This window comes from Sus scrofa, chromosome 13, assembly GCF_054392235.1.
Source record: "Sus scrofa isolate SSC_HxYL_T2T_F1_AM1 chromosome 13, Sscrofa_HxYL_maternal_Yorkshire_Landrace_v2.0, whole genome shotgun sequence".
In the NCBI taxonomy this organism is placed as follows: domain Eukaryota; kingdom Metazoa; phylum Chordata; class Mammalia; order Artiodactyla; family Suidae; genus Sus; species Sus scrofa.
In genome coordinates, this window is record NC_139395.1 from 107,272,846 (window position 1) to 107,300,688 (window position 27,843).

The window sequence follows — 27,843 nt, forward strand, 5'->3', positions numbered from 1 at the left end:
TTAAATGTGGTATGCCGGACAAGAAAGATATAGGTCACAAACACACACATAGTCACACAGGCACCATAAACACTTCCATTTGAATGAAAAAGATAGATGCTAGCTTTCCCTTTATCTGTATAATTGGTAAACCAAGTAGTTGACATCATCTCTGAGAATCATATTCTTAGCTGAATCTCTGTTGGGATTCATTGGTATAATTACAACTTGAATGGTCTGAAATCTTTCAGGAAACTGCAGTGAATATTCTTTCCTTTATCCAAAAATGTAGTTTCATTTCATCTGAAATTGTTTTCTAGAATTTCCCTCTCCACCTACAAATGACATTCTTTTTATACTTATAGATGGGCTGACTCATGAACCTGTGTACTCTAACTAAACTTCACAGATGTGAGAAGAACCGTAATGCTCTCCTAGCACTGAGGTAATATGATTGGCATTCTAAGTGGGGAGCTATTTACTTTTTATTACTGTAATGATTTTTTAATAATTTCCACAATTTGAAATGTGGTTTGAATGCCACTGGTAGTTGAAAGCTAGCAACATGATTTAATATTTTTAGCATATGTTCTGGTGTTTGCTATAGTGCTTTAAAATGTTAAATGCCACTATTCATGTTATAGTATCATCAATGATAATAAATTAAGCTAAGCCAGTGGCAATGAAGTTTTATATCACAGTTTATTTTGACTCACTTTTGAGTCCTGGGTTGACCATTATTTTGTACAAGTTTTCTTAGTCATCCCTTTTTCCTCTCTCTAACGTGAAACAACATTTTTTCCCTTCTTCTTTGTCAGTTTACTAGGATGTTTATTCTACTGTTTCCAGCATTCAAGGGTCTTTCTTGTATTTCTTTGTATTCTGTTCAGTGGAGCAGAAAATTTGTCTCAGTTTCAATTTCCCTTTTGTTCCCAGAACTTCCCCCCTCCTCCAGTGCTGAAGTGGAGAAATAATTTCCCTTCTTGCACCATACACAGGTTCAAAGTCCTGTTTTTTACCATGTTGCTCCAAACAGTGAATTTTATAACTCACATGAAAAAAGAACACCAAAGCTCCAACTTGGAAGTCTACAAGGGTCTGAGAACAATTGAAAATAAGTTTCTACAACTGCAGTTAGCCCTTAGCAGTTCATTGGACATTCTGAGGAGAGACACAGGGAAGCCAGTGAGGGTACCAACCTGCCAGCACATGCATGGGGGCCCAGCTCAGAAGTCAGGGCTGTTGTCATGGAGAATGGAAGTAAGCCGGAGAAATTAAAAAGCAAGTAGCAAACAATCCAGTAGGCTAAGCCAGGGACTTGGGAGTCTCCCAAGGCTCCTCCCTTCCTCACTCCCTGCATGAGTCATTTTTCCAGTCTGTCCACACCCATTCACCCTTCTTCCATCGGCCCCCACCCCCACTCCCACTCACCCTCCAAGCTGCTGCTGAATCTTACTGAAATACAAGTCCAAACTCCACCTTTCCCCTTGCTGTGTCAACTCATCTGGAGCATCACCGTTTTCAGAGTAAAGCTGAGACTCTTTGGATTACACAGACCTTCTTTTAGCTCATTTGCTGCCACTCCCCTACAAGTATCTGGCTTTCACTTCTAACAGAAGGACAGACAGGTCCATTGTATTTGCCAGACTCTTTTCTCCAAGGGACCTAGACTCAACTCCCTTTCCATCTTGCTAATTTCTATACACCTTTCAAGGCATCCATTAAAATAACTCCCCCAGGAAGTCTTCCTGACTCTCCTCAGGCCCACTTTGGGCTTTCTTGCATCATTTTAGTATTTCTCCTTCAGGCAGAATTAATTGGTTTATTTGTGTCTTCCCTAGTACAAGTATTATCCTTGAGGGTAGGGACTCTCTGTTATCCATTCTCCAATCTCTGGCATAGCAGGCTCTTGATGTAGTTGTTGAAATGAATGCTGAATTAGAAGAAAGGAAGTCCTCATAGCTTGGGCTAGCTACTAATTGGCAGATAGAGAATGCCCATCCCTGTTCTCTGAGAAACTGTTGGTTTCCTTTTAAATTTGTTTCCACTGTGTGTGCATTTGGGTAATTTTTAATGGTTAATACTGAGAAGTGGCACCATCTAATTCATTTATTTATTTGTTCTGGAAGGGAGCAGTGCACAATATTAACTCAGTGTTTTGTGGATCTAGCTAAGGGTAGAGAACTCAAGTCTGTTATTAATGCCTCTGGAAGTATTTCCGTACTTTAGCACCTTTCATGATGTTTTTCTTTCTACTTAAGCCGTCCCAACTCTCTTTAACACAACCTAATAACTTGTAGGAAGAACATCTCATAATATCTAGTGTTTTGTCCTAAATTGTGCCCAAAAGATGGGAAAATATTTTTACTTAGGATCATCATTGAACAAGTTATTCCCTAAATCCAAAGGAAATTTTACCCTTGAATCTCTAAAACTTGATCACATCACAATAGTCCAGGATTCTTTCCATTCAAAGTGAAGCCAAGTTACATCTTATAATACCCAGTGAATTATGATTTTGGATTGTGGTTTATTTTGTTCTAGCAATAATATGACTTATTTGCCTTGGACTATGTCAGTATTTCAGAAAATGAATATTTTACGTTGATAGCAGGGCTCTGCTTTTTGTAAATCATGTAATGCAGAGTTGGGAAGGAAGGAGATTTTACATTCCAAATATTATTTACAAAGTAGATGGGACGCTGGTATGAGTGTTCATGCTTGTGTGACAAGTTTTATTAAGGAATTCCAAAACTGTGGACACGCTGTTACTTTAGAAAGATACACAGTGGCAGTCTTGCGGATGTTTTTCCCGCCTGTGAGCCATCCAGGTTCAAAAACTGTGTGCTGCATTTTAAGGGGGCAGCCTCACCAGCTCCTACTATTTTATCCTGATTTTGAGACTCACCTTCAGTCTAACCTTGCCGGCTGCCTTACCAAGCCCCATCCAGGAGCCTCTTTCAAAAACGAACCTATCTGTCTGCTTTGCCAGTTGGAAGGAGCAGAAAGTACTAGGGGCGAGTCCCATTTGCACTATAGCTTGGAGGTTATAATGTTGAACGTATAAGATGGAAGATACCACCGGGAGGCGGCGGGGATGCACCTCACCAGCGCCGGCTCGGGTTTCCTCCGGCTCTCTGCGCCGATCAGCGAGTGGCGGCGACCACCCCCGGCGGACTTTGTTTGGTTGAGGGGCTACGGGGTGGCAGGGGGCAGAGCTGCAGGGCGGCGGAAAGTTGAAGAGCGTTTTTTTTTTTTTTTTTTTTTTCGCCGCCGCGTGCGTTCCGGGGCTCTTCGAGTCCGCCCAGGGCTTCCTGGTGGGGCTGGGCCGGCGGGGGAGGGGCCGCGCAGCAGCAGCGGAAACCAGACCTCGGCGATAAGAGGCTGCACAGCGACATGCAACAGTCTTTTCACTGCAGCTGAATGAGTTGTGGCGCTCACAATGCTCCCGTGACCGGGAACTGACAAGTTCAATTTTAAATCGCGGGCCTCTTGGAATCATGACTCCCACAATGCCTTGGGCACTCGCTGGGCAGTCGGGCTGCCTCTGAAAAAAAAAATGTGAGAGGTAAGTTTCCATTTTCACAGTTTGCTCGCGCTGTTCTGCTGCTCTGCATTGTTCGTACTCTTTCGGGGCTGTACATGGCTGAAGGAGGAAGTGAGAGGAGGCTCGGGCCGGCGTACCACGCTGGATGGTTTCCTATCACACACCATCTCGAGCTAGAGGGAAAGCGGGAGGTTGCAGCTGCAGCCCAGCTCCGGGCAGCCCTTCCCTGGGCTCTGCGGACACTGTCAGCACTGCCAGCTTCCCACTTGGCAGCTTAAAAGAAAGAAAGAGAAAGAAAGACAGCAGGAAAGAGGGGGGAAATAAAAGAAACAGGTGCGTGAAAGTGTACTTACAACTTAACGACCTTTGTCGGGGGAAGATGCGAGTCCATCAGATGGGAGCCACGGTTTCTCCCAAGAGATCCCGCATCCCTGTCCCCGGGGCTGCCGTCCAGCCCGGTTTTCATCTGGGCCAAATATGTGCACGCAAAGGTTAATTCTCTGCTTGCTACCCATAAATTACGCATGACATGTTTAGCTGGGCTTCCTTATATGGAGAGTGCTGTATTTCAGTCCAGTTTGCCTTTTGCCAAGTTTACAGGGCGGAAGACGCCCTGCTTGAGAGGGCTCCTTTTTTTTTTTTTTTTTTTTTTCATCGTTTTGTAGTGCGTCACTCAAAAACTGTACGAAAAGTAAGTATAGACGCTATTTGGGTGGAGCCACAGTTCGTTGATTGAATTGCTTTCATGAAAGGTTGAGAAGAATGAAAAGTAGTTAGTACTTGGGTTCTCGTTTTTTAGACAAAAGCGGGACAAATATGTAGCGCGTTCCCCCCCCCCCTTTTCTTTTTTTTTAAAACGGAGCCGGAATCTGTTATTGGTAGTAATGTGTCATGTGAGAATACTTTGATTCCAGAGCCTGTAACACGAGCAGGTATATGGTGGAGCTTATGCTTGCCCCTCTCTCTGCACTTTACAACTACAGTGATGTAGCTAGAAGAGTAATTGTGTTCTTAAATCTCTCAGAAGCCAGGAGAATATGCTGCTGCTAGGGTTCTGTGGTGTAGTTAGGAGGAGTGTGCTTCCCTAGGATTAAGATTGAGTAAAGATCTGCGAGGAGGGTTATTGCCACTGCCTTTACTTTGTGTCCCCACCAGCCCAGGCACAGGTCCATAGCAAATGAATGGTAAACTGTGCCATACTGGGAGGAATTTCTTAAATTAATACACTGAGAGAGAAGTCATAATGAATGCCTTTGGATTTGCAGGCCTTCTCAATGTGCTTTGAAATACTACACCAGTGGACACGGTGTTCCTCCCTCCTGGGTTTGGACACAGTGTCTGTTTATACACAGAGGGTATTTAGTACATAACTATTCTATACCAGCATAAGTGATCCACTCCATGTTATCTCTGTGGGTTCCTGAGAGCATTGGTGTTTCTCGCTGTCTTGCTGTTGAGATAAAATATTATCACTGAGACAAGTTAAAATGAAAGTTCAAGGGCTGTAAAATTCATCCTAGGAATACTTAGTTCAATGTTTTAGATATAGTATTATAGCCCAGGAATACTTAGAATGTCTTAGATACAGTATTATAGCCAGAGACACCTAAGTTATTTTGTAGCCTGAGAAAAGCACTTTGTTGTCACTTGTATCTTTGCTTTCTTAAAGTTGGTGACAGCTACGAAAAACTATTTTTTTAGGAACCCTCCAGCCTTCTGATATTCATCAGTGTTCATGGGGATGAAGAAAAAAGATTTTTTTTTTTTTTTGATTACTAGTGTATGGTTAGGTCTTTCAGAAGGTAGACACAACTTTTAATTTTATTTGTTTAATGGGGGGTTTCCTCACTGAGGACTACAAAAGTTGCCTTTTGTGTTTTAAGGAACAGGTTGGGTCAGCACTAGAAAACCTGTTCATCCATCCGTCTATAATTACAGTGTCACTTAAGACATAATAATCAGGTTTTATTATTACTAAGAGACTGAGAAAACCTCACATGTGCCTAGTTTAATTTTTTTCCCTAATGTAACTAAAAACAAATTTGGGTGCAGATGCACATCAAGTGTGATATTCTGTGCAGCCACGCCAACAGAGAATCCAAAGTGTTTTATGGTTTGAGATATTATTGCTTGTGTTTACGTTTCCACATTTGGGGCAAACTTAGACTCCAAGTTGAATTCATTAAATTTTGATTCCAACATTCTGTTCTTCCTCTGGGCACAGAATTCCTATGAAATGAAACACTGGGTTCTGTTCCAGAACAAGAACAGACTATCCAAGGCTTCTGGGGGTGGGGTGAGGGGAGTAAAATCATATTTCTCATCTAGGAAGAGTGTGTTACTTTGTTATATAAAATGTCCTACCTTTACTGTCAGCAAAACAGTTACCCTTGCATTTATCATTGTGACCATACTTTAGGCCTGTATTTGATATATCTATTTATGGAAACAGAGAATAGCCTTGCTTCACCTTCTGGCTTTCTGCTTGGTGATAGAAGATGCAGAGATTAGAGAAAATCTCAGATCCTGCTTAGAAGAAACTGACAGGAATAGGTGATTGGGGTTTCTTATACTCTAAGACATCAGAGTGGGCAGTAGATATGAAGGTTAGGTGAGCAGATGAAGGAAGTAAAATATACTCACTTAAATGTTTGGCTCCATATAAAATCCTAATGGCGATACTGATCATAGAAGATATTACATAGAAAGATTTTAAAGTATGTGACCTTTTAGGCCAGAAAGCTTCATATTTTTGGAATCTAGAGTGTACTGTCCAGTATAGTAGCCACTAGCTGCATGTGGCTGTTGAGCACCTGAAATATGGTTCTCTGGATTGAGGTTTGTTCTAAGTGTAAAATACATACTGGATTTTGAACACTTTGTACAAAGCAAAGAATGTAAAACAACTGACTATATTTTTTTATATTGATTATATGTTGCAGTGATAATATTTGGATATATTGGTTTCAGTAAAATATATTGATAGATTAATTTCACCTGTTTCCTATTACTTTTTAAAATATGGCTACTAGAAAACTTAAAATAACAAGCATGACTTGCATTATATTTCTATTGGACAGCTGTTCTAGAAAAAAATCAAGAAAATTGCATTCTGGGGAAAAGCATAAAGTGTTCACTGGTCAAAACACAATAAAATGGGCTTTTATTTTTACAAGCTAAAGAAGTTTATTATACGTAAAAGACCTTGTCTTTCTTACCCATTGTTACCGAAATTTGAGAAAACACATCACCTAACATCTATTTTTATTTCCTCAAACTACTATTTAGTTTAGAGATTTAATGGTGAGTTAGTAATAACAGAGAAAAGGCTTATAATTAGGGGATGAGTCTTAACACCTCTCAAAGGCCAGAATAGAGTATGATTGCTACTTAGGAACATTTTAGAGACACTGTAGTTATCATTGTCCTGAAGTTACCAAACACACACAAGTCACTAAAATTTATTTTAAAATAGATTTTCAGTAAATAGCAATTATCTTCAAATGCTTAATATATATTTTCCCTTGCTATGACTTCCCTTCTTTAGAAAATAAAAACACCAAATAAATCCTGACCATATGTTAATCAAAGATTAATGAATTCAGAAGAGTAAAATCTAGAGAATAGGGCATTGTTTTGAAAGTTTATAAAGGTAAAAATATGTTTCTACAGTAATGTTATGGGCTTTGAAAAATTCCTATACACGGAGACATTGTCTTTATAATTTGAACACATTCTTGAGAAAGCATCTGACTGGTAAACAAAGCACAATGGCATAGGTCCTGGAAACATTCCTTTCAGATATTTTCATAACTGAAGTACATTTTGCCATGCACTGTGAGTGTTAAACTGAAAAAAAAAAAGTCATTTTCTATCCATATAAAGTATGCTTCTTTTATTATCCTTGAAGGATGCCAGAGATATAAAACAGGATAGATGCAGTGGCTTCTTCTCTGACTGGGAGGAGGGAGCAGAATTTACAGAGAACCTCAGAAGAGTTGCCTCCCGGCTTGGTGCCATCTTGAATCTGTCTCCCACTATATGAGGCATAACTGCCATTAGTGTCAATGCATGTGTGGAGCCTGCGGGGAACAATGAACCCCATTAACTTTGTGGAAGGTTTCTGATGAGTCATGGAGCAGATTCACTAATGGTTGGAGAATTATTGATTACAAAGCAGAGGATTCAAGAAGAGCTATTGACATGTGGCACTAAACGTCTCTAGACATATTTTGCATTTTTAGAGTTGAGATAGGAAACTTGGTGTTTATGTAGTGTTTGTATGTGATAAAAAAATACATTTATATAAGCATTATAGCTATATCCTTGAAAAAACACTTAGCAAATATGAGGTTATAGTTTTCTACAGATTATTTTTCTTTCAATGATTTCATTCTATCTCTTTCAGATAATCATGTTCTCTGAGAGGCATTTTATCACTTCTGCCTATTATGTCTGTAAAAATGAAAAACATTTGTAGGATTTATGTTAGAGTCTTAGGTATTACGTATTTGGTACTCTTCCCATGATTCTTGAAATCCTAATTCTATTCCACATTTCTGTTAAATGTTAAAACAGTTCAGGATATATTAATCTCAAGATGAAATGTAGTCATATTGAATAGAGTGGAGAATTATTTTTCTACTGAGATCAATTATTTTTAAAAAGTGAAGATGTTTCTGAAATAAGTATTACTTTTTCAAGTAGGGTATATGCTCCAAAAGAAAAACTTTTATCTCTTTTGATATTGTTTTAAGCAATTCAGAGGTGTTTCTTTTATATACCCAAAGAGGTGAATAATAGCTGATTAGGTACATAGTCTATTCAAGTGTGGGGATACAATTTGTATTAAGTGTATATATGAAGATGTAACTTTTCCCATGACAGTGCCAATTCATTCAAATCATTTGGATGTTAAATAAAATGATATTTTTAAAAAGAATTGTGGTTAAACCCTAAACATAATCCACAGGCTCTCCATGCATATTATCAACTCCATTCTAGTCCCTCTTTAGCTAAATTTACAGAATGAAGATATTTCTTCCTGGTTCCCATTGTGGTGCAGTGGAAACAAATCCGACTAGTATCCATGAAGATGTGGGTTCGATCCCTGGCATTGCTCAGTGGGTTGCTGTAGCTGTGGTGTAGGTGGGCTGGCAGCTACAGCTCCAATTGGACCCCTAGCCTGGGAACTTCCATATGCCGTGGGTGCAGCCCTTAAAAAAAAGGCAAAAGGAAAAAATCCTCCAAAGGATTCTTAAAAAATTGATCTTGACACTGGGTTTTCTCTGTATTTTCACTTTTCAAACAGTTGGGGAGCTATTACGATTGAATTTATTTTAAAGAGTTAAGATTCTACAATCATGGGAACATGTTTAATCATATGAAATAAACATTACATGCTGATTTGAGGTATTATTCTACTTTATAAAGTTGATTTATAGGAAAATACACACTGTAGCAGAAATAGTAAGCTGGGCTTAGTATGATCTACCAGACTTAATCAAGATATAACTTGTCCTCAAAGGCAAGGCGGTCTTTCTAGAGGAAGTAAGAGTTTTGAAAATAACTGTAAAGTAGAAAGTGATATTTCATAAGCAGTAGCTAGGTAACATTATGTGGAAGTTTAGATAAGGAAAGATAAGTCTTAATGTAGCTCTGATGAATACGTGTAATAAAGGGAACATTTCTAATGCATAAATAGTGGAAAACAAAAGGTATTCTTTATTTTTCAGGATTAATCCAAAAATATTGTTTGGTTAAAGCAGTATTATATTTATTCAGTGATAGTTCCATATTTTTCATATGTTTATATTTAATATCCAGACACATGATTTTCATACATGCTATAGGTCACTTATTTAGTTAATTTTGCTGGTAGATATACATAGATTTCTGAATGTCCTATACTAAAATATTGATAGCTTTTTCATTGGTATTACCATTGAATACCATAAAATATCAGCTTTTGAAGCTACCAAATGATTACAAATGTATCAGAAAACCAAAATGGGTGACTGAGGTGAACAGTGGATGCAGGAAATTTGTTGAAGAAAAAGATAGGTTAAAAGTAAACTCATGATTACAAGGTCATTTGCTAAAAAAATCTTTATATTAAAGTTAAGTGGTGGAAATAAAAAGAATACCAAAAAATATACCAAAAAAAAAAAAAAATATATATATATACCAAAAAAAAAAAAAAAAAGCCGAAAAACAGTGATTTCACTTTGGGAAGAGAAATGTATATTATATGATGAAGAGCAATGAGGAAGATATATATTAACAAGGAGATTTTAATCAGAGACCTCTGGAGTATCCAGTTTAATGTGATGTTGAATAAAAAAAAATAAAAACAAGAGATATAGCTGATAATATCACTGGTAGTAGTGTCACAATTATGGATACAGTTTTGTGGGTTTTTGAAAATAAATCATGAATATTTTAAGTACATAGTCTGGAAGGTGTGGTAACATTGTGTATACTCACTGTACTCAAAATCTCTGCATAGTAACATTTGTTTACAATGATGGTGACTGAATAGACTCTTTTAGAAAATTCTAATGGTAGCAATAGTATATGCAGTAGGAGTGTGAGGAAATACAAACAGTGAAAGTTTAATTGTCGAAACACACCATAGGCAGGTTAAATAACAGGAATGCCAAATAAGGCAGGAAGCAGTTTGTATTCATATTTAGAACATCATTAAAAATACTTTTTGAATTTGATTTAGTATTAGAACTTACAGACCTTTTGCAGCTTATTGCATCCGAAAATTTTAATCAGGTACCCAACAATCTGTTTATCTGCATTGTTGATAATAGTAGTAATGATAGGTTAGCATTTTATTTGTTTCTGTCTTAACTGATTACAAGAAAAGAACTTTTTTACAATGACCTTTTAGCACTCTCTGTGGATGGATAGCTCTTATCCTGGTAGAAAGATAGTCTGGGGTGAGGTGGTGATAGTCAAATTCGGCCACAAGCCACAGATATTATAGGAAGGCAGAGGTGGGAGGCCTTCAGATATTATAGGCCTGCTGTGGGAGCAAAGTTGTTGGAAAAGTTTTGAGCCGTTAAGTGAACTTGCAACTCAGTTTTCTCCTATGTAAGACTCCCTCATTGATATTTCTATGTACTAAATTTTAGTTTCAAATAGCCATGCTGTACATCAGTTTCTATAAATGTTACATCTAACTTTGTTTTGAAAGCCCAGTGTTTGTTGCAGCACAGGTAGAACAACAGAAACAGACCTCATTTGGGGAAAACATGTTTTGAAAAGTAGAACAGTTTATAAATATGAGGTGATATTGATGCTGCACTTATCATTTAAAATGTACGGTATCTTTATATATTTATTGCATGTTGTCTGTATCTTGAAAGTAGTAATAGACTTTGAGGAAAAGGGGCATAAAAGTCTCATATGTGTAGATTTTATTTTACCAAACCAGATGTGACTAGGTACATGGACTGGGAAAAAACATTTACTCTCTGATGTTTAATTTTTACATCTGTGAGATTTTAAGCATGTAAATAATAGTAATAATAGAAGTCCCACTTACTATACATTTCTTTCACAAAATATCTCATTTAATGTTTTATGACAGCTGTAAAATAGGCCTTTATGACTTTTACCTTAAAGATTAATAGATGACTAGAAAATAGTTTTTGTCATTTGCAGAGTCGTGAAACTTATATTTTTCCTTACTCCAATGTCCATATTTTAACCAATTTTTTGTCATGCTTACAATCATATACAAAGAATAGTGATGAGCATAATAGCTTTAACAGTGATGACTAACATCTTGGACTACTTTCTTTGTGCCAGGGTAAGGTTTATGAATTATTTTACATATTCCTCAGAATATGAAATGGGTACTCTTAAGATTTCGGTTTCATGGATGGGGAAACTGAGGCACAGAGAAGTTAATTACCCACAATTTCTTAACGAGTAAGTGGCATAATGTGTTGAACCAAGGTAGTCCAGTTCTAGAACCCATGCTTGTATGTGAGAAAATAAAAATGAGATTTAAAAAATTCTTGTGTTGGGAACTCATAGATTGAGACCATAAACATTTGGAATAATCCAGAAGAGTAACACTTTTTTATAGCATTTGAGGAGACTCTAGAAGAATGGCTAGAAGGAAGATAGAAAAGGCCAGGGGAGAGGCGCTTGGTAGAAGAAATGAGGACTCAGGTGGGAAAGGGAGACTGAGACTTCACTTTGGAGGGCACAGAGGGTAATAAGGTGCCCTCCACTGGGAACATAAGCAGACATTTTGCCAGGCAAGTAACCATATAGGAGTTGTGTTTTAGTGACATTTTTCAGAGGAAGAATAAGACATACCTAGAGAGAAGTAGAGATTGTAGGATAGAAATGAGGGACTAAAAGGATAGTGAATGGGAATGAAAGGGCATGTGTGCTGGGGAAAGGTGACAGGCTTAGAGTCCACAGGATGTAGCAGCTGCTTAGATGTGGATGCTAGCGGTGATGGGAGGTATTAAATGTGATTTTAAACATATAGTAAGAATTTGTAAAACCTTTCCTTCAAAATTTCTTATTCCTTAATTGTTAATGGTATCTCTGTTCATCATATTGCTACTTGTCAGCTCTTTTAATATAAAAGAACTGTATTTTAAAAATCAGAGTAAAACTTAAGACTTAACATTATATTTTATCAGGGACTTAACTTGATGAAGTAGAAGATACATGTTAAATTCTTAAAATGGTTCATTTCTGTATCAGGCTCTTTGAAAGCCCTGGATCTGGTGAGCTGTAGAATATCATGTAATTCTTTATCCCAAATTGGTAATTCTAAAGTAAGAGTAATTTCGTCTTTAGGGGTACATTGTTTTTTGCTGGGAAATGTCTCATTGCCAACTAAGCAGTTCTAGTTCCCTGTTAAGTTCATGCAGAACACCGGTGTAAACTATCCTCAGTGATAAACCAGGTGGCAGATAGATACATGATAAAACAAGTTTGCAATGTGCTCAATGTGGCTGACATTTATACTTCTTAGACCTTGCTATTTTAGGGAAGGTATCAGTGTAACCATGATATTCTTTTTCCTGGAAATAAAGATCCTTAATCAGACACTCTTATAAACAGAATGATTTACATATGGGAGTAAATAAGCAGTTGCATTAAGTTAACAGTTACCTAGGGTTGTGACGATAGTTATATTTCAAATAAAACAGAAAGCTTTCCAGGAGTGCTTATAGGCCTGTTTTCATAAGGTCCTTATATGCTTTTTACAATTAAATGGCTTAAGGTAGTTTAAGCAGAGAATGTCAGAATGATGATAGTATTTAATATACATAGAGAAATTCTCATGAAATAAAGACAATTTCCAAGAAAATTTCTATTTATAAATATTAACCACTTATTTAAATGATCGACAGCCACAGAAAATGATTTTAAATTTGCACTGTTTGTGTTTTTAAATGTAGCATGTTTATATGGAGCTAGAGAAATTAATGTTAATGGTGTTTTATTTTGCCTGTTTAAATGACTGCTGGTATTATGTGAAAACCACAATTAGCACATGCCTTTTTCTACTATTAGACTTTTTCTTCTACTTTTTCTTCTTCTTCTATTTTTATTTATTTATTTTTTGCCTTTTCTAGTTTTGGTCTTGGCTATAAAGATAAAGTGAAAATTTGTTTTATTGAATCATAGATAGTGCTTAGAAAATATTCATTTTAAAGTAGCTAAGATTAAATAGTATTAAAATTAGAAACTCTTCTTTGCCTTCTCTATTTACTGGGCCAGTTTTAACTAGACACCTTTACTCCAAATTATTTTGAACCATTATTTGAATTTCATTGTTCAAACATTTCAAGGGAAGCTGCATCGTCAACTTAGTGGCATTCAGATAAGGCAGTTGGTCTTCAATACCCCATCCAGAAGACTTTGAGACATTTGATGAGTGTAGTGAAAGTGAATAGCAGGGAATACAAAGCAAATCTTTAATCCAGGTGTGGAGTCTTTCTGAGGTGTTGCGGGACCTTTCCAAAAATTAATTTGGAATATCCAGTATTTGAGATGATTGAAAAAAAATGTATGTACTTCAGATGAAATTCTGCAGAATGCTTTCTGGGAGACCACATTTACTGAAAATTGCCTGAGGGAAATGACTGTCTCAGAGAAATGTATTTTGAGGACTGGATTTTAAATGTAAATACAGTTTTTGGAGCAGTTAATGTAGGAAGAGATTATTGTCTGTTTCTCAATAATGGATTAAAGTTTACTATGTGCTGAGGTCTTTTCACTTAAAAAGTTATTTTCCTATGTTAACAATAAGGCGACACAGGGAAATCAGTTTGTTCTTTGTGTTCTGCTAAATATCAAGTAATAAACATTTTGAGCACCTATTAGAATAAAGGGTTGGTAGTAGGTGGAGAGGAGGTTCTAAAGGAGGCTTTCTTAGTTTCTCTTCTTCTTTGACCTGTGATTGAGTTGGGGGGAAAGAATTGAGAAGTTAACAGGACGATCAAGTGTTGGCACCATGCAATTGAGTACCAAAGGAGGAAATTCAAAGAAGGAAGTCTTTGTGGAGCTGAATGATTAGGGCATGCTGTGTAGAGGAGGTGACATCTGATGTAGGCTGAAGATTAGGCACTCTTCGCAGAAAATGGAGGGAAATGGTATGAGCTGTATGAGCAGAACGAGGCTTTGCTGCTGTATTTGAGCATCTTTACGTGAGACATTGCTGGCTTACATTCTTTTCAGATAAAAACCCCCAAACAACAAACAACTTGTTCACAATTAGAGAACAGGCTTGTGTGGCAGGAATCATCATCCTCTTGATAGAGATGAGGAAACTGACACTCAGAGAGATTAACCTACTTGCCCAAATCCACACAGCCTGGTGAACAGCCGAAAGAATTGAAGCCAGATCTTTCCTCACTTTAAAACCAGCCTTCTGTTTCCCGTTTATGACTCTGCTGAGAATGAATGTCACAGAGTTATGCTACAGTAATTTTAAAACTTCACCTATACAACTGACATAATTCAAGAAGGTGTAAATTTAATTTAAAAGGTTGGCAAATGCATTTTCATCCTTTTGCTTTGGCATTGGATTACAAATGGTATTGAGTTTGACAAATGTTTATAATCTTTATTTCTTAGGTTTATGAAAAAACAAAGCAAAACAAAAAACACAGCATGCCTCCTGTCTTTAGCAGCTATGGTTTTGGGCATGCAGCACTGTAACCTGCTATAATATTGCATATGGCCATCTGAGATCCTCTCAGAAGAAGCTTTTCAAAGATAAGTTATTTTCATGCCAATAACATATGCCATAAAATTTTCACCAAGAAATGATAGAAATACCTCCAGAGCATGTGGCTAAATTTATTTATCATTCTCATGTGGTCATTTTATGCTTTCATGTTATATCATTTTCACATACCAGTCTGTACTCTTTGTCACTATGTGGAGTAGCTTATGACTTTAAAAAGACAAACTATTAATTGAAGACTTGTTCTCTTGGAGACTTGTCACTTGCTAAAAAAATTCCTCTCTTCATAGAGCTATTTTGAATGTATACCAAATAAAATTATATATTGTTTAGAGAAGGAATGTGGAAGAATTGTATTGCCATTGCTTTTGGCCTCAAAGGAAGGCAGTGTTATTTAGCAAGTATTTATTCGGTGTAATTGTTCATGTGCCACCTCTCATGCTTTATCCACCTATCAGGATTAAGAGGTAAGATGGGCTCTGTTCTTGGAGTAGTTTCCAGTGTAGTGTTGGAAATATTCACAAGTAATGTATGAGCAAAACAAAGTGGGCACAGGAGGAGCCAAGAATAGGCTGCTTGTGGGCAGAGTGTGGAATTTGCCTAAAACCATCCAGTTGACACATTAACTCTTTACATACTTTGTATATTGGAAAAAAGGCAAAATCAAACTGTAATTTATTAAAATTACATGATTTGATATTTAAGGCATTTATCTTTTTGTTTAGTTATCTGGTGAATGAGCATGTGCCAAATGTAGGGTCATTCTAGACCAGATAGAAGAGATTAATTCGTTTTAGATGTTGGCACTTTCGGAGAAAGGTGGGGATGTACAATCATTTGAAGCTTCTTTATACTAACCCTCTGATTGGGAGATTAATACACTCAGTATTGACAGTAAGATTTCAGAGCCTGAAACTTTTGTGTTAACAGAAAAGGAAAGTCCATAAGAGAGAGGTGCACTATATTTAACTTTAGTGACAAAAGGTTTTAGATAGGCACACGAGGCCTTTTTTCTTCCAGCTTTCCTTTGTATGTAGGAAATAAAGCTGTATTTTGTGGGCTAGCTTCCAACTTTCAAATGGCGAAAGTGGCAACTCTGCATATTCTATAAGACCCCATTCAGCTGTGAAGTGTTTGTTCCTTGTATCCAGGATTTATTCTGCATTCTAGGTTAGAAAACTCAGAATTTTTATTTTATTGCTTGCCATGCTTCATTTGTAATCATAAACATTTATTTAAAGCCCATCGCACAAAAAGCTTCACGATAAGATTTTGGCTGAAATTTTCAAGAGAAATTAAAGATATAGGTTCTGCTTTTCTGAAGTTTGTGGCTTGAAGGAAAAGGTCCATTCATTGTGAAATAATGAAAACAAAATAAAAACCACAAAAGACCAGGCTATTGGCAATCATAATAATTATAAAAATAGTGTGTTACTTGGTAGGCACTTACTCTTTTACTTATACGACCATATGTAGTTCTTACACAGCCCTGTGACATTTATGCATTGCTGGCCCCGTCTCTGCTTCACAGGTGAGAACATGGAGGCTCAGCAAGGTTAAGGTCAGGCAATTTGCTCAAGGGTCATGTAGCAAGGTACAGTGAGTGCTGAGCTCCGTACCCAGGTTTGCTGTTTGTTTGTCTGCCTGTTTGTTTCCATCAGGATGGCATGACTTTAGTGCACAAACACTCACAGTGATGTAGATTTGAAGCCTAGTCCAAGTTCTCTGAAAAGACTTAAAGAAGGAGGTAGGTTGTGAAAGGCGGGTTTTGAAGCATTGTGGTCATAAAAAGGCAGAGATGGGGTGTGGACTTTGAAGTTTCCCTGATTTGGAAAGGAGGGCTGTATGGAGTGGCCTGATCTGCCTGTGTGGTTTGCTCAGTGTTCTGCTCACATCTAATACCCTCTGTCCCAGCACTCGCCAAGATCAGCAAAATCTACTTTTAGACTCAAAATCATTGCCACCTGTGAAGTTTCTGGTGTCACTTCTGAATGACATAGTAGTCTGCCAATTGGTCTGTTGGATGTCTTTAAGTGGCCCATTTTAAGAAGTGTCTTGAGTCCATAAAAGACTATTGCAAATGCTCTTATAATTTATTCAACTACACTGTTGAAGGCATGAGGGTAATTCATTTCATTTCTCTTATTAAAAAATAGAAATCGGTTGCTAACACTAAAATAAACATGTCAATGAGAATTGACATTCACTCGGAGATTTCTGATGAACTTTTCTCACTTTCCCTCATTCCCTAGCAGAATAATTAGAGCATGTCTGTTGTGTATGTGTCATGTGTACATATATATGTGTATCATATTCATATGTACATGTTTTTTCCATAAATGACTATGAAGTAGTCCATAAATTATAGCTAAAAATGGGACAGAATAAGTATAGGAAGTTAAGGGACGCATTCACCAATAAAGTTAGTTTATAAGTTTTCTCTGAAATATATTTAATATCATTTTGGGTTTTTTTTTTTTTGCTCTGCTTACAGGTAGGATTTGTGGAAATATAGTATGCCAGAGACAAAATAAAAGATATTCTAATATAGTCTCTAATAGTTATTAAGGCTTGAGATCAAACAGTTAATAGATACTGTTTTTAAGAATCTTAACTCTGTCTTAATGAATTGATTTCTATTTCTTTTTTCTTCTGCCAGCCTTAAATTTTATACCATTCACAAAGTAACAATTTTCTGAGTGTAGGTGATATGACATTAATGGATTTGAAAAATATTTTCGCTTTATGTACCAAGAATTCTCAGGCATATTTTTTAAAGATAAATATTCCATGCTAATGTACTAATTTTTTGGCAAGAAAATTAAGCACCTCTATTTCAGTTTAATAGTTCTATGATGAATGAAGGGTAATTAAACATGCAGATTCTGCAACATTCACTGAAATATTAATTTGGGTTCTTTTATATTCTAGGCACCATGCTAGGCATTGAATACATAGTGGTTAACATAAACAGATACAATTATTAAAGTACAATTATAAAATTTAGACATCACTCAAATTTCAAATTGGCCATTGCAGAAATAATGACATATTATTATAGCTCTTGTTGCCACAGAATTTAAATCATCTTTTCAGTAACTAAAAAAGTATTATTTATATATGTCAGTAAATATTTATTTTAAAGCCTCTATCAATGTTAGGTTTACTTTGTATAAGTGAAATATATGATTTTCATGTAAAGAAAAGTACCATTTTATGCTGAGAATTATTGCTTTACAAATAAGCAAGAGAAGTAGCATCACAAAGTAATGCAGAAAGAGAAAACTCAATTTTGACTGGCAGCACAATATTGTAGAGTTTAAAAGGTCAGGCTAGTACAGGAGGTTCCAGTTTTGCCACTCAATATCATGCAGAATGCTGTGACAGCCAGGGCTGATACAGCTGAAAATATCTGTAGCCTTGGAAGCCTTGTAAGTTTCAGAAGGTCATTTTGGCATCATAGTAGAAACACTGATTCACAGGGAAGGTCAAACTGGGCGGCCAGGCAAAAAGACAGGTTGCTGAACCCAGCAGTTGTAGATTTAGAGTAATTGTTAACTACACTAACTGGGTATCCTAATTTGATGTAGCCATCTTTCATTGCAATATTTATAGAGGAACATGCTTTAGTTGATGGTCAGATACTAATTTCTCTTTTCTCTTCTTTTAAGTGTTCCATCTACATGCTTACCTGGTACCAGGACATATGTTAATATAATTTTATTTATGTATAATGTGTGCTTCATCAAAAAAGGGTGTTAGTTGGCTTACAATAGTAAAGTGCACATAAAATAGGACTGTGAAAAAGACAACAAATCATTTAGAAGGAAAAGAGATCAAACAAATACTTGAGATAAAATTGAGAACTACATTTATCTCTCAGCTTTCTGGAAATCAAAGCAAAAGCTTTAGGACATAGAAAAAAAAATCCTGAATTTATTTATTAAGATCTCAGCATATCCCATATACTGTCTTGTTCTTAGCCTTTAGGGTGTTTAGTTAAATATTCTGCCTCTGCCCTTGATCAAATCTTGAAGTGGATGAATTCCAATTAACTAAGAATTGAAGGCTGAATTCTTCACCCTGGCCTTCAAGGCCTTTACTGACTTGGTTCCAGCCCCCAAGTCCAACTTTATCTCCTGCCAGCCCCATTGCACATGAGTGTTCCACATATACCAGTTCTCCCAGTATTCATAGTCTATGCTTGTCTATACCCCTACCCTTATTCTCTGTATTCCTTTTTGCCTCCAACCAAATGAAACCCATTCTTCCAAGCCCATTTTAGATGCCTTGTCCATCAAGAAACTACCCTGGCCTCTGTTTTAGCTCACCAAGTTTTATTGTTGTCTCTGCTGTGTACTTCTTTCCTATGTGCTGTTATTTGTATATTAGTTTTATGTCCCTGATTAAGCAGTAAATTCTTCAAAGCTGGATCCATGTATTCCCCCTATATCTAGGCTACATGTAGAGGGTCATCTATAAACTTAATATAATTGATATACATGTATACTATTTTAGCTATGTATTGTTTATGTTTAATTAATGTATTTATTCATTTAATAAGGTTATTGTGTGTTGGATGTATTTGGATTTCTTTAAAGAAAACATTTTTTTTCTAAGATAGTAGAGAAAGAGAACTAAAAAAATAATAAAGAGCACAATTAGAGGAATAACACTTGCATTTTCTATCAAAGAAGATATTTGGGGGCAATGGAACCAAGATTGCAATTTTTTTTTATTGTTTTGACTTTGGTCTTTATTATTAAAAAGTGACTTAATAATTACCTTTTTGTGTGTGTGCCATAATGTAACTAATATACTAGAGAACAAGTTTTTAACATGTAAAAGAAAAATATCACTTATACCATTTCAAACCCTCAGTGCTTTCTCTCTAGTGTATTTTTCAACAGTTTTAAGAACTGTCAAAAAATCTATCTGACTCTACATGGCTTAGAAATGTTTCAGACAGTTACTCCATCTCCTTTACTGCTTTTCAAACATAGTTTTAGTGGCTGAAATAGATCAGTCTGACTGTATGCGTACTTGCTTAGCATACATTCAAGTTGTGTGCTTTTAGAGCAGCCTTTCTTTTTCCTTATGTAGAAAGTTTCTACTAATAGATTTTAAGCTCCTCAAAAGCTCTGAAGTAATGTAGTCTTTTATTGCTCAGAAAGCAGAGAAATAAAAATAAAATCATACTCAAAGACCTCTTTCTCAACAATTTATCTTTAAATCATTTATCGACTATTTAGAACCCTGTAATGTATTAATTACTAGTTTAAAACTAATGAACAATCCTGGGAAGAAACTGATAGACGTAATGTGTAACTCTCACATTTCTACATGTACATTATCAGTGTGCAGTGTATACCCCATGGGCTACAAGGACAAGAGCATCCATTTCTCAGCTATGTAAAGGTACCATTGTATCTCCTTCAGAATCTATACACAGGGCTTTCTCCTTCACTTACATCTCAGCGCAAACCAAGGGGTGCCATTGTGGTGGCTGTACCAAACTCCACTCTACCCCGATAGCTCTGTTTTTTTTTTTTTTTATTTCAGTTGTATTTAAGATCATTGTCTTTTCTACAAAGTTTGGTGTTAAATTGCCAGCATGTATTACGAATGAAATTTTAAATTTGGAATCAGAAGACTTGATTTTAGGTCCTAATTCTTCTGTTTAATTAGCTTAGGAGACTTTGGTGAGTCAGTCACTTAACCATGCAAGCCTGGATTTATTATTTGTTCATAAATGGGTAAGATAATATTGCCATCGCTTAGAGTTGTGAGGAGCAAATGGCAAAATTCAGATGGAAGTAAACTGTAGACCAATATATAAAATATTATTTGTTATTGTTGAATAATAATAGACTTCTGGAGAAAAGTAAAATTTTCTAAGTGACTAAGAAAATTTTTATTAAAGAACAAGATGAACACCTTGCAGATTTTATATATATTGTGAGCCACGTGGGAAGTCTGAGATTTTATATGTAAGTCAAAAAGAAATGTAGCACAAGCCAACTTCTGAAAAAGTTAATCTCTTTAAGGGTTGTTAATGAAGGAACATAGTTTGTAGTTTTATCCAAAATAAAGTGGTTCTTACTGGAAGAAAATTTAAAGCATTATTTAAGTCTTTCCCCCCCGTTAACTTTAATACAAAGGTTTTACTTGAATTAAATAAAGAGCTAGGTTTTAGTTATATATGAAGAACATGATTTGACTAATTCCCGTGCAAAGTTTTTCCTTACTCTTTGGATATATACATATACATGCACACACCCATGTCTACACACCCATACATACTTTAATCTTTATTTCATTTTTTTATCTATACTATTAAAAATATATTTTATCACATTGTGCTTGAATGCAACTCAGTTGTTTTTTGCAAGGTAATTTTCCTATATAAATCTTTCTTATAAATAAGAAATAAGAAGCCTAAATACCACTGTCTCTAAAGTATTTATTTTATGTGTATGTGTATGTATTATGTGTATGTATGTGTGTGTGTGTGTGTGTGTGTGTGTGTGTGTGTGTGTGTGTATATATATAGTTGACATTTAAATGTTAGGAAGATACGGAAAGTTTTAGGATTGCTATATGATTGTCCTTTGAGTTTATTCAGTATATTCCTTCAGATAAACTGGGGGATTGCTTTTTTTTTTTTTTTAAACAAACTAAGTAGCTTTTGCAGGCTAACTTGGAGTGAGCTGTTGAGCAAGACTAAAACATAAGTGGTTTCTCCAGCCACTACATGGTGGTAGTGTAATATGATGAATAGTGTCTTTAAGAGATATGAAGGGGTGTGTGTGGTGCCTGATTTAAAGTAATATTTTTAAAATGAGTATAGCAAAATTTTGCAGGTATGTCAATTTTCTAAAGCAGTCAGTCGAATGTAGACAAAAAACATGTCACCACATCTCAAATAAACCATCTTTTCAGGGCAGATAATCTGGGGAATTATTGGGTAGAAATGTATACTCCTTGGTGAAAGTAGTATTTTACCTTTATTTGATTATGACTACCAAAATTTAATGAGATTAAGAATAGCCTAGGAAGTTTGCTTAAAATATAAGTTACTGATCTTTATCCTTAGTGGGTCTAGGGTAGGTCCCGGAACTATGTATTTTTAACAGTTACCCCCAGGTGACCGATTCAGATGGTTCAAGAATCTGGATCTTCAATATCCCAGAACTAAAAGTATTGCTGTTAATAAACTGTTGGCAGTTATTGGCATTTATTAGCCAGTTCCCGATGCATTTTCATTTGCTGTGGAAAGCTGGTCACTCCTTTTTAAGTGCATATGATGCTGAGGAAAACACATAGAGCTTTAATTGCTGTCTCATTAAAAGGGTATAGTCAGCTCTTCAGATTTTCTCATGTGTTACCGCTCTTCCAGAATGCACAGAGCCTTATGGGTGATGAAATAATTAAGAAAGAGATGTTCTTTTTCTTTTCAGCAAAGGAACCAAACCTCAAGCTGCCATGTTAGTTTGTTCATAGTGTGTTCAGTACTATACTCTTGGAAAGTACAGAATCCTATGGGAATAGGATCTTGCTCTGACCTCTTGAGAAGTGTGATTTCATTTATACTCTGACAACATGGTAAAAATCACATTGTCAAAACAAGAATAAAAGCCTTGGAAATACCCATGTTTTGCTAACCAACCATCTGAAGTCTTTTGAAAATCCAGTTTTAGGTTCTTTATTCTGTGAACAGTTACTGAACAGCAGAGAAAGAATTTGAGGGGGGCAGAGTGAGGGGAGAGTGTTTTATTTTCTAACAGGACATATATCTGTTGGCAAAAATCATCCAAGAGTATATACCTATCTTGGTTCTTTTGTTTAGAACCAAGTTTACACCACTTCTGGAGGACAGTCCACTCCAGGGTCAGAAATGACTGCAAGAGGAGCTCCGGCCTCAGGAGGAATTGCCACACAGAGAAATGTGTTTAGATCTACATGAGTTCACCAGAATTCTTTTGTGCCTTAGCTGGTTTGATAACGCCTTACATTATTTATAGCACTTGTCAGAAATCATTTCCTTTAGTCAATTAGTGTCTAAAAAAGGAGGGGGGAAGCAGGATATTTTCTGACATTTGTAGAAATAATATGTAAAAAAAGCATTCCCTTAATCATATGACATTGTGCTGTCAGAGATTTTCCAAATATAACATGCCCCACAGACTCTGTTAACTACACATTTTGTTTTTGTTAATAAGAAAAGAATAGTAAGCTATACATTGTCCATTTTGACTACTCTTGTCAACCCAAATATTTATTCAAACTTCTAGTCCCTGTTCTTTGGCAAATATAATTACAAAATATAAATATTGTAATTGTTTTAGCAATGGAATGGTTTATTTTGAAATAGCAGGAGCTGAACAACTGATTTTACAAATGTTTCCATTGATTAACTGCCATGTAAGTGCTAACAGTTGGAAATATTTTGCAAAACACAAAGGCAAGGATTTAAGTTCTATTTGTAGTAAAAAGACATATCATACTTTTTCCCTGTTCCTACAATAAAAATTTACAATCTAGATTTAAGGCTAGTATCTCTTTTAGGTCTAGCATAGATTTAATAAATATAGAAAGGCATATTATTAATTTTTGTTGGAAGTACATATTGTTTTTTTAGAAGTTTGCTGTTCTAGTTCAAAGTAAATATATGCATATACTTTATGTTCTAACTATTGTGTTATTAGTACCCACTCAAATATAAGCATAGTTTTCTGCATATAATTGCAGCATTGCTTAAAATAATGAAAAATTGACATTAATTTAGGTGACCTCTAGTAAAGAAATGAATATAATGTGGAGTAATACATAGTTGTGTAAAAAACAAGCCTCAGAATAATGTACTTAGTATGTTTCCATTATTTCTATTAAGAAAGTAAGCTGTGTATGTGTATGTGTGTGTAGATGTATGTATGTATATGAGAATGCATGGAGAAAGGACCAGGCATACCATGCTAATAATTGCGCTTACCCTTGATGTTAGAGGGGGTCTGATTTGGCAGCAGAGGGATGGGGATTTCTCAATAAAACCCTCTCTATGATTTAAATTTATTAAAGTGAAAATGCATTCGTTTAGCAATGTCTACAACCAAAAAGCGAAGAAAGAAAGAAAGAAAAAAAATGAAAAAAGAAAGGAAGAAAGGCGAACTATGGAGTTAATATATATGATTCATTAAATTACTTGCCAGATACGTCTCTTCATCATTTGACCTTATGTTTTACTATCTCCTCCATTATTATTTAGTAGTATCTATAGCTGTGTAGGTAATAGTCTTATCATTTATACCTGTACTTCTCATTCACAGAACAAGGCAGAACCATAGTTAAGAGTACAAATTGTTCATTCTTTGATTTTTGAAATAATTTAGATTGTTATAGTCACTGGAGGTGTGGAAGTCTAGGTATGGAGGGAGAAAAACTCAAAATTTAAATAGACAGTATTTGGTTCAACGTTTAATTTGCTCCTGAGGCTTTTTACATTTGTGATCTGAGAATCCTCTATATTCACTGTCTCATCACACCACATGGTAGGTTTTTGCTGTGTTTTCTTTTCCATCTCTTTCTGAATGTGAGCTCCATGGGATGTGCATTTTCATGTATGTCTGCAAAAGTTCCTGTGAATGTGTGACTCAGAGATTCTAGGTCTGCATTGTCCTTTGATGCACATATAATGAGACTCAGTTCTTGAGTATGTTGGAAATTTAAGGAAATACAGTTGTGGCACAAAAATATGGTAGACAATTTATGTATAGATGTAAATTAATTATCAAGAGAGGCAAATTACCTTTTTATTCAGTTAATCTTATGTTTTTAAGGTTTGTGGAATCTCTCAGTGTGTTTTTCTTTTTTATAAGTTAAGCCTTGTAATTAATAAATATTGAGGCAGGCACAAACAAAATATGCCTCCCTGCTACCACTGTGGAGCTGCTTTTTGAAATTTTAGGCTTCGAGAAAAATACATTCTGCTCTGGGTTATTGTATAGCAATTGTAATAATATTAGCATAATTTGTTGTCATTGACCATCTGAGACCTAGTTTAGAATATGAGTTATGCGGAACGTTTCCCAAAAGATACTTAAGCTACATCGAAGTGAAAATATGAGTTATTAATGTATGTCTTTGTTTTGTAACATATCTTCCTCTTTTAAACCAGGGAAAAACAACTGGGTCTTGACTCACCGTAGTCACAGAAAACATAATTCCTATTTGCATAAGAGCATATTTAAGATTTTTAGCTCCAGTTAAACTCAGATTCTAGTACTTTATTATTATTAGGAATAAATTCAGTTGATGTTGGTATATTATTAAGAGTATGTTTGAAATTATTTATTAAAAAGATTATCTTTAAGGTCAAATATATAAATTAATAGGAATATCCCTAGGATTTTCACATTAAATGGTGTGACACCTTTGCGGCTTGAGTATTTATAAAGTTTGCAATAAAAGATACATTTTTTTTTTCTTTTTTTTAGGGTTGTACCCATGGCATATGGAGGTTCCCAGGCTAGGGGTCTAATCAGAGCTACAACTGCTGGCCTAGGCCACAGCCACAGCAACGCCAGATCCGAGCCGTGTCTGCAACCTATACCACAGCTCACAGCAACACCGGGATCCTTAACCCACTGAATGAGGCCAGAGATTGAACCCGCCACCTCATAGTTCCTAATTGAATTAGTTTCCACTGTGTCACGACGGGAACTCCAAGATACATTTTTTTTTTTAAAGATACATTTGTGAAATGATGGGGACTTTTGCTGATTAACAGAGAGGAACAAGTGTTTATGTGTTTTGTCATGAGAAGTCCATTAATTCATTTAATTAGGATGCATTCAAGTAATACCATCCTATATTCATAATTGATATTATTCATTATATTCTGAAGAATAATTATTTTATGTCTCTTTAACTATAAATGTAGATTTACCTATGTTTCTCATAATGTTTAATAATTAACATATTTTGGGCGGTCTTCAAAAGAAATAAGCCAGTAAAATTTCCCAGGTTGAGGTTACTAGGTTATGTTTCAAATCAGACATCTGGAGATTCAAGATTTATCTGTTATGATCAAGCTTTTGTGTTCATATAGTTGATAGTAATGAAGGTTATTGCCACATTAAAATTTTAGAAATTCTGGAAGCTGTGACAACTATGATTGTTCGTTCCTAATAGAGATGTATGCATTATATTTTAGCCAGATTTTTTCCATTTTTTCACATACTGACTTCATAATTTTGCTTGATTGAGCTAGCTCAAATGGAAAACAGGCATAGGTTAATTGTGGAGAAGCTCTTAATGACCACTGGTTGTGAGAATGATTTCTGCCTTGGAAGGAAGGTTGGAACAGTGGGGCAAAGAGGTACACATATGGCAAATTTCATGGATGGACAGGATACCCTGGGAATATTTCTTCAACTCTCTGATTAATCAACTTCATACCTCTTTTGAGTTGTGCAGTAATGTTATTAGGGAAGCACAGATGAATTTGCTACCATTCCTCAAGCACTAAAGATCACATTTAAAAACGTTTTAGGTAGAGGTACCACCAACCTCAGTGAGAAGCTCAGTGATAGTGTACAGAATGCATGAAGATTGAAAACTAAAACTAAGTTTTTTGGCCCCTAGTTACTATGCCAAATAAAATATAACTCATTGAAGTAAGTATCAGAATCAGTCCATAATCTTGGCATTGCCCAGGGAATAGCAGTATCACAATGTACTGCATTCCATTTAGCATTCATGGTTTTGTCAAGCTAATTTCATGGTGGTAGATTCTGGTTGGGTTAATGTACCATTCTTCCTGAAAATTGCCAGAATGGTAAGATTTGCTGTTTCTACCTTTTTAGCTCTTTGAGTACATACCAGCATGGTTAATTTTTTTGTAGTCTGTGCTCTGACTTCCTGAGTAATTATTATTTTGAAATATTAAGTGATTTAGACAGATCAGAAATGATTTCCTCAGGCTAACAAGATAACTTCTTTGTGTAATATATAGAGAAAATAAAATACTAAATAGGATTAGCATTTTGTCTGGAAAGATGATAAAGTAACATCCATAGTGTTGTTACACTTTCTGTGGAATAGAGGGAAATGTTAAAATGCCTGTTTGAATATCATCAGAAGAAATACATTTTTTTCCCTTCTTTTGCCAGAATTGAAGAATATTTATTCTGCCATAAATTCACAGATAATTCAACTTTACAGTTAAGGAGATATATAAATGTAGTTCTGTGTTAACTTCATTGCTTTATGCTCTCTTTCCAAGGAGTGGTGTTGGATGCTGGTTTCATTCAGTTATAAAGGTGACGTTGTCGGTGTATTTAGCTGTATATCTATTGCCCAGGCATTGTAACTTGTAGGAAAATACTTATAAACTAGTATTCAGATATGCTAAGAAAAATATTATTCTGCCACCAATACTGATTGGACCAGGTACTGTTTAGATGCTAGCTATTTAGTGGAGAGCTAGACTGACAACTGACTGCTGTCCTGGAGTCTACATTTTTATGGAAAAGATAGATGATAAGCAGACAGTGAGAGAGGCACATAATAAGACATCAAATACTAACAAGTGAAGAGGAAAGCAGGGTAGGGAGGGGGGTAAGTCTGGACAGGGATGGAGAGGAACAGAAGGTTGGGATGCTTTTGATAGTGGGCTAGAAAAGCTTCAAGGGAGATAGTTAACCTTGCAGTAGGGACTGGATGAAAGTACATTTAGGTGCAAAGTTAGTGGCCCAGTTTATAAAATGCAGCGAGGCCTTGTGATATTTACCTTCTAGTGACTTTAAGCCTTTTAAGCTTTTAAATTTTGCTTGAGATAGGAATTCAAATTTTACTTTTTAATCATAGTCTGCATAGAGCCTCTATGTTTCATTTTGTCTTAAATAGAAATATTTAAGGGACAATAATCATTTTCTAATTTGCGTGCAGTGTAGTTAGTTGCTTTTCGAATTCTAATTTTTAGTGATAGTGCATTACCTAACCAACACTCCTTCATTATCCTTCTAATAAGAGACCATTTGATGATTAGGGCATCAGACCTATCAGAATTTTAAAGGAC

The 27,843-nt window shown here is 35.7% G+C and overlaps 1 protein-coding gene across 37 annotated transcripts in view; it reads left to right on the forward strand.

Moving 5' to 3' along the window:
• The first annotated feature begins 3,354 nt into the window (after window positions 1–3,354).
• The window catches only part of MBNL1 (muscleblind like splicing regulator 1), a 179,992-nt gene continuing 155,503 nt past the window's right edge, over window positions 3,355–27,843 (forward strand). For all 37 annotated transcript variants that reach the window (XM_021069633.2, XM_021069639.2, XM_021069648.2 and 34 more), the window contains exon 1: window positions 3,355–3,547. The gene's annotated coding sequence lies outside the window, so the exon portion shown is untranslated. The remainder of the gene's footprint in view (window positions 3,548–27,843) is intronic.